We start from the raw sequence: 8,358 nt of genomic DNA, 5'->3' as shown, positions 1-8,358 counted from the left end.
TGAACATCACTAGTCCTGGCAAGAATGCATGGTCTGTCAGGTATTGCTTCTTTGGGCACTGTTGTCATACATAAAAAAGATTATTTCTATGGGGAATTATCTTCTCTTAAAGTGCTTGAATCCTCTTGCAAGCCTCACTGAATGCCTTTTGCCCTTATGGCAATTACGTTTCCTGGTTTAGAATGCAGCTATTGTGTTAACCCCAGATGTTTGTTTGTTTGTTTCTCACCTTATTCTAGGCTGCCTTTAGTCATTGTCCCATATGTCCTATAGAAAAAAGATAATCAAGAAATTGGATATCCTGTAGGTTAGCATTGTAAATATGCCAGCCTTTGAGTGCTGCAGTATGATGGTTTAGCACAGACTCATCCACCTCTACTCAGTACCTGCAGTTTCTGCTGAACTTTGCAATGAAAGTCACTTATTACAACTACTTTTTAGGTCAGGAATAATGGATTGTCTTTGAGTCATGAATTGGTGTCTTGGCGGTTTCTAATGTTCCTGAAAGAATGTTACAGGTTCATAAAATTCTTACTCCTCTCCTCATGGTACTTGACAACCTTTCCTCTAAGTCCCCATTGCATGCCATTTGTGTGTAAACCGTCTTCAGCTTCTGGTGAACTTGACCACAGTTGTACCTAAATTCATGTATTTCACCAGGCCTTGATAGAAATGGTGATATACCAGGTCAGTGTATTGTTTTGTGTAGTCTTCAAAAGCTCTAATGAATTTCAGGGTAATGATGCTTGATCCCCTCTGCTAAAACACTTGATGACCACTCCTATGAGGCTTTGCTATATGCCACCGTGCTTGATAGCAATGAAGGTAGGTTTGGGTGTTTGCTATGGTTCCTTAAGCTGGTAGAGGGCTGGAGTGGCAGAGATGAGGTTCAGGAACCTGCTTTACCAATTTTAAAGTGCCTTTGAATTTAAAATAATTATTTCTTTCAGTTTTTATAAATTCCCTGGGTGTAAACGAGGCAGTAAGAAAATTAACAGCCACATATTTAATCAGAGTAGACCTAAGATTATTGCTGTGTTCTTTCTGCTGAGTTAATCTTCCTTTTTTAAAAGAAAAATTTTAGTTCATGTCTTCAGTGTTAATCCAGTTACATCATTTTTGGTATATACTTTATTATCATTCATAGAAGTGCATTGCTTCAGAATATGAAATGTTTCACCTCTTGCTTCTTTTTATCATTTTTCCTCTCAGCTTAAGTCGCACCTTCAGAGACTACATCTCTGACCGTAACTCTGGAGTATCACCCCAGGTGATCCCTGTCAGTCACCCATCTTTGAATTATTTATCAGCATCTAATTTTTAATACATTTGGTCATTTGTTTTATTTTGGCCAACACGCAGATTCCATGAGAGCTAGGAACCTGTTTTTGTGTTCTCTTGTCTTCTTTTATCACGTCATCTGGAAAAGTGCCTTGGATACTTATATTCATATACATATAACTACACATTTCTGCTGAATGAATGCATGTGTAAATTAATTAATTGTCATGTCCAGATGGGTTTCTGAGGAATGTGCAGTTGAACCACAGAAAGTACACAGTAGAGTGTAAAGGAATCGTAAATAAAATAACTATCCACACATCTACTGACTGTAACCTTACAGAGAGAAACTCATATTAGCAGTTATTTAGCAGGTTATATGAATGAGCCAAAGATGACCGCTGTATATTGGCCCTTAGGTTTTTTACTGTTTGACAGTAGGCTGAGACCCATCAGGTCAAAAGCCCACCAGCACTGAACTAAAAATTTTGCACGTTCAGTTGTTTTAAGCATAGCCCAAATAAGCAGATTTTTTTTTACATCTTTACTGGAGTATAATTGCTTTACAATGGTGTGTTAGTTTCTGCTTTATAACAAAGTGAATCAGCTATACATATACATATATTCCCGTATCCCCTCCCTCTTGCGTCTCCCTCCCTCCTACCCTCCCTGTCCCACCCCTCTAGGTGGTCACAAAGCACCGAGCTGATCTCCCTGTGCTATGTGGCTGCTTCCCACTAGCTATCAAATAAGCAGATTTTTAGCCAATTATATCTTGCCTGCTTTGCATACCCTCTGAAACTGTGCCCAATATCTGCTGGCCATAGATAAGATAAACCCCAGGGTTATAAAGACTATGATCTGCCCTTTGAAGACCTGTGACCCAGACACTCTGCCTTGTGACTGAGTGATACGTAAGACCCCTCTTTGAACCCCTTCTCCCTCAGGAGTTTTCTTGCCCATCTTCCAAAACATGTCCCCTGCGCCGTAGCCTCTGGACAGTCTCATGCTGTGGGGGACTTCCCCCACATGCAAGCCTGTCAAAGCGTCGTCCAAGTAAAGCTTGTGTGTGCCACCTTATTGTGGTCTTACCTTTTTCCTTGATCAGCCTCAAAATTCTTAGAACCACCTACACAGAGACAGGAATTAAGGGAGCTATAGCAACCATGGGATCTCTGATTTATGACTCTTTTTAGAACATATTGTCACATTTCGTATATGCCAAGGAGTAATAGGGTTAGGATGAGGATATTTTGGCAAAATACTACTATTCTACAACAGTAACTATTTTGGCAGAAACCATATTGAGACCTGTTAGGCTCAGCATATAGAGAGGCAACAGAATATCTTATCTATCAGTGTTTCCCTTGCACCTTGTACTGCTTTTGGCACATAGTAGATACTCAAAACATATTGGTTATTTAGTTGGTTGAATAAATGAATACTTGAAGAATTCAATGAATGTCTAAAGAGTATGATTTTTCATTTAATTAGAATGTATTAAAAATACCCAAATCTGAATCCATATTTACTTGTAATTCTTGTAATGCCCAGGACTCATGATTTTAATTGTGATGTTCAATGGACAGTATGCATATATGTTTATATACACAATAAAGGAGCCTGGGTTGGGGAAACATTTTTTTCCCAATCACATATCCTAGAAAACTTTGGTTTGATTTTGTTAAATCTGTTTTATTGCCTTGTTCCTCAATTTGATATATTGGAATGAATAAAAGTTAGCATGCAGAATATATAAAAAGAAATCAAGTGCTGTTTATTATCTTTTTATCATTATGAGTTCCTTGGTTTCTAAATAGAGGAGTTTATTCAACTAATGAAAAGTGTCAACAATTTTTCCATCTCAATAATAGTGGCAAAAAATGATCTTCTGTTTTCCATATGCATGTAAATAAAATAGAAGAGATTTTCAAAGAGGATTTCTTTGTCCAGGAAAGGTTTAAATGAAAAGAATATTTTCTCTCCCTCCCTCCCCCCGCATCTTTCGCTGAGTTGTTTTAGTATATGATTTATAAAGCCAGCATTTCTCTGAACTTATATCTCAGCAAACCACACACTATTTTATCTTTTGTCACTAGTCTTATATAACTAAATGGGTTCTTTTCTTCCTTCTTTGAGGAAAAAAATATTGTACATGCTTATCTTTACTCGGGCAATGTACTAAATATTTACTAATTTTCTATTTGGTAATTCGGTAGAATATTGACAAATAGAATCGTTTAGTACTACATTATAACATTGTGTAGAAATTTGCTGAAACTGTCAGTAGCAGGTGTAGGATTAAAATATAAAATATCAATTCTTCTTGAAATTATGTAAGTAATACCTTTCAAAGATTTAGAAATTTAAGGTCATTTGAACTTATAAATTAATGTTCAGCAAGAGTTTTAGCATGGGTGACTTTGTTTCAGAGATCTTGTCCTTTACATAAACTGTTTATTTATCCATTTTGATAATCATTTTATTTTATTTTATTTTATTTTTTTTGGCTGCGTTGGGTCTTCGTTACTGTGCGCGGGTTTTCTCTAGTTGTGGCAGGTGGGAGCTACTCTTCATTGTGGTACGTGGGCTTCTCATTGCAGTGCCTTCTCTTGTTGCAGAGCAGGGGCTCTAGGCGCGTGGGCTTCAGTAGTCGCAGCACACAGGCTCAGTAGTTGTGGCGCACGGACTCTAGGGCACACGGGCTTCAGTAGTTGTGGCACGCGGGCTCAGTAGTTGTGGCTCGCGGACTCTAGAGCGCAGGCTCAGTAGTTGTGGCACACGGGCTTAGTTGCTCCGCGGCATGTGGGAGCTTCCTGGACCAGGGATCACACCTGTGTCCCCTGCATTGGTAGGCAGATTCTTAACCACTGTGCCACCAGGGAAGTCCCAGTAATCATATTATTTGTAGTAATTTTTTCTTTTTTCTTTTTATGAAACATATTTTTCAAAGTTTTTTGAGAAATGGGATTTGCAGTTATCTCCTACACCCAAAGCATGTTAGTTATCGTTTATCAATTGTGTGAATTTGCCTTGTTCACAAGTATTCCAAATACACAAAATTCAAGTAGCATGAACTAAAAATGTTATCTCATTATTCCTCACAATTGTCTTTGAAGACAGTTTAATATGTGACAGAATAAAATTTCTATCTAAATCTGAAATCTCTCTGTTCTAAAATACAAAACACCATCACTCTAAACCCTAGATCAAGTAGTATTTAAAATAGTATATATAAATAGAGCAATAAACTGTATGCCCTTGAATGAAAGCCAGTGTAAATAATTATTCTGTCAGGGGAGTGTGATGGTAGAGAGCTTGTAAAACTGGATTGACTCTTTCAGATGAGTAGAAAAATCAGGTTATTTTAAGGAATGTAAGCTTAATGTGAAATATTTTATAAATTATGTTGAAATTTTTAGCCTCAAAGTTAATCTTGTAAGAACTCTTATCATGACTCAGAAAACTTTGTGAAGATAGAAGTGTAACCCTGTTTCCTTTTTCTTGTTGTTCCAATTCAACAAATATAACCCTAACTCCATTATTAATTAAATTTATATATTTCATTGGGTAATAAGCAATATATGATACTGGAAAATATATTTAATTTGCTATTTGTGTCTAATGACAATATAGCCCCTTAAACCAGTTTATCTGCAATGATAATATGTTGTATTTCACGAGGAAAAATTTAAATCATTATATAATATATATGACTGGACGCTTGCATTTGACTGTTACAGTGGGATGAAAGTCTAGATTTACATTAGATTCTTTTAAAATTACAAGCACCACCTTTTTTCTCACAGTGTCTTTACCTTTGAAGAAGAAATAGTGGAAAGGATTTCAGGGAAAACTTTATATAAATTGCTGATAATAGATGCTGAAAATTCTATTTTCTTAAAACGGAGGGAGTCATAGAAATAATGGTTATGCCATTGTTTTATAGGTCACCAGTGAGTCCTTCAGCAGAAATTGCATTCAACTACCTCACCTTCAGTTAAAGGTTGCAGTAGTTGTGCAATTTTAATTTTCAATCCAATCTGCTTTTCTTTCTGAGAATTTTGTGGATTGTAATGTTAGAGAAACCTAATGTAAAGAAAAAGAAAAGGAAAAGTGTTTATGTTCCTAGGACCATCATAATAGATAATGCAGTAATCAAAAGGAATTTTCTAAGAAACAGAGTTCATCTGTAGTAGAAGTATTTCTAACCATAAAATAAATCCAAACCTACTGATTTATTTAATTGATTTATTGATAAACCTCCATTGGCATTATTCTGTATTTGATGGGCTTCCAAGAAAGACAGTGATTCTTGGAACCAAACCGTCCCTTTATTTAAATGTAGAAAAGTTTCAGAAAGGGTTTGTAATGAAGATATATTTTTGTGAGAAATAATATATTTGGACTGAAAGAACTGATACGTTATTAGTTCACTGTTGTCATATCTAAGTAACCTCACTGAAGGATAGAGATTAGCAGGACAAAAACGTTAACTTTTTCGTTTTCCCAAATATCAATACTTCACATTATTATAAAAATGAGCATTTTGCAGTCTTCTCATATTTCACTTCATAGTTGAGAGTTTGTAATTAAGTCACAGAGATGTAAATCTGAAAGAAAAATTCCCTTTACTGATTCAGGGGAGTCCTAAGTTTTTTTCCCCTGCAGCTTTATTGAGATATAATTGACATATAATCTTGTGCAAATTTAAGGTGTACAGTGTGCCAAGTCTTATTAAAAAGACGACGAATTTTCATTTCTCAGCATCTTGGGACCAGTATCAAGGGAGACTAACAATGAAGTGTGATGGCAGAGTAGACAAGAGGTCGCTGTTACTATCACTGCTTCCCTTCCTAACAGGACCCTTGGAAAGTGTGGTAAAGAGTGAGAATGGAGGTCCCCACTGTCTTGAGATCAATAAAGCTATATAGATTCTAAGCTCCATGAGGTTAGTTAATACATATGTCTTGCTAAATGATATATCTCCATCGCTGACCCCATTGCCAGGCACACAGCAGATTCTATCAATGAGCCAATTGGGTATGCTTATAGCAATTGCTCTAAGACTTGAAATCAACTACATATCAATGATGGGTAATGAATTGTTATAAGACCATACCTACAAAGAGCATAGTGCAGTACAGGGTACATTGAATCACTCAATTGAGATAAAAGGAATATAATAATAATTAACTATATTAAAATGCAAATACACAATGAACATATATTTATAATTTCTTAAGATAAATTGTAATTTTAGATTCATACCAGTGACCTGATTATTAGGCTCATTATCACAAGGATATTTGAAAGCCTTTTACCATATGATTTAATTTGCTGTCAATCAGATATGTTTTCATTTTAATATTACCAAAGATAGAAATTTGAATTTCTAAAATGCCAGCAGGAGGAAGAGAAATAAAACAACATTTATTGAAAGCTTTTCAATGCTCTACAGAATTTGGGTTTATTTTAAACTCATTTTAATTAAAATATATTTTGTTCATTTTAATTTTTTCCATAGTTCAGTATTTCTTGCAGAGAAACATAGGTAAAAAAGAAAAAAAAACTGTGGTAATACAGTACACATGTTGTAGGCAGTTATGCTTTTGATATTTCTGACATTGCTTTAGAGTACTCCTTAAATCTGGTTTCTGTTCGGCACGTTATGGTTTTAACACATTCTAGAAGCTCTTTTACCTCTAAGTCAAATCCTACTTGCAGCCTATCATTTAGCTTTGACCTTTTTTCATTAGTATGTTTCATCTTTGTTGTATTTGTATTTAATTTTGAGGTATTTTACAAGCACCATTTATAAATATAATACAGTATGATGTTTATGTATGTATTCTCTTAAACGTGTACGAATAAACCTTGTTAACTTGATAAGTACTAGCTGTGCCCACAATGAAGAAGTAGTTTACAGGAAGAATACTGGAAGAAGTTGAATGTCTGCTCCAAACACCCAGTGAGTGATTTCATTGTTACTTTCAATCTTCTTTCACACTTGTATCCCCCTCCCAGAGTGCTTCCCTGAAACTAAGGGAGTTAAAGGAAACTGGACCAAGACTATCCCTCCCATGCTTACTGTGCATGTGTTCTAAATAATAAATGAAAGTATGATATTTGTAGAATTAGTAGTTGACAATCTATTGAACAGGACCAGTACTCAAATATATGAGTTTAGAGCAGAGGTTGGCAAATTTTTTCTGTAAAGGGCTCAGTAATAAGTATTTTACACTTTGAGGACCATCTAGTCTCTGTCTCAACTACTCACTCTGCTGTGGTAGAATGAAAGCAGCCATAGATCATACATAAATGGATGAGTGTGGCTCTATTCCAAAAAACAAACAAATCCCAAAAAAGTCTTTTATTTATAAAATCAGAAAATGGGCCATATTTGGTTTTAGGTCTTGTCAACCTGCTGGTTTAGAGGGTAGGTTCTCATGCCCATATTTCCCAAGGCAAAATTCCATTGGCATAAAATCAGAACAAAATTTTATATAATAATTATTTTCAAGCTCTTCAGTGATACATGAAAAGTATATGTTTATAACTAAAAATTGATACTCAGATAGAAACGAGATTACCAGTGTAATATATAATAAATTAATTGAACAGAGGACATAATGAACTAAGGAGTAGTGGAGGTTCAAGTGGAAAAAGCCTATATAATTTTTTTATGAAAATATAGGTAATTTGAATGTTATAGATACATTTTTAAATGATTGTATATTCTGTTATGCTGAATTCATTCATATGTATCCTGTTAAGTTGATAAATGTCAACTAGAACATAGGACTCAATTTTGAATGCACATCTGAATCTCTCGGGAGTTTTAAGAATCACAGATGAGGCATTTCCATTTATGATTATGGCAGAATAACTGATAATAAAATTGCACCCCTACCGCCCCACCATGAATAACTAGAAAAATGCACAAAATATATGGAACAACCCTTTTCAGACTTAAACAACTGCTAGTGCAGGATCCCGGAGGGAAGGAAAAGAACAAGGTGAGCCCTCCAATAGCCCCCAATTTCAGTCCCAGGCATTTACTAGACTTCACTGAGC

Source organism: Aethalodelphis obliquidens, unplaced genomic scaffold (assembly GCF_003676395.1).
Source record: "Aethalodelphis obliquidens isolate GAN/ISIS:26980383/991018 unplaced genomic scaffold, ASM367639v1 scaffold101, whole genome shotgun sequence".
NCBI lineage: Eukaryota > Metazoa > Chordata > Mammalia > Artiodactyla > Delphinidae > Aethalodelphis > Aethalodelphis obliquidens.
Note: the sequence above shows the minus strand (reverse complement) of the source record.